This window comes from Penaeus monodon, chromosome 31, assembly GCF_015228065.2.
Source record: "Penaeus monodon isolate SGIC_2016 chromosome 31, NSTDA_Pmon_1, whole genome shotgun sequence".
Classification (NCBI taxonomy): Eukaryota; Metazoa; Arthropoda; class Malacostraca; order Decapoda; family Penaeidae; genus Penaeus; species Penaeus monodon.
The window spans coordinates 13471048-13471371 of NC_051416.1; positions in this window are offsets into that span (position 1 = coordinate 13471048).

The window sequence follows — 324 nt, forward strand, 5'->3', positions numbered from 1 at the left end:
TCTCCATTCCTGTATTTTCTGGTAACATTTCAGACCGATGAAAAACGCCCTTACTTATTCTCTGAAAAAGGGCGAATGGCGTGAATTACACTATATCGGGGTTCAACATCTGAGGTGACCTTGCAGAGAATTCTTTGACGTTTTTATGATGATATATTGTGCACAACAAAGCGGAATTTTTTTAATATAACGTTTTTTTAGGGGATTTTTGGACCAGCACAGAAGCGCTCTTGTTTGACATGACTTTCGAGAGGGTCGATCTGAATAATACATAGAGAGGCGTTTTGCGTTCTGTTTGTAAGTATTTATATCAATAGTGACGGC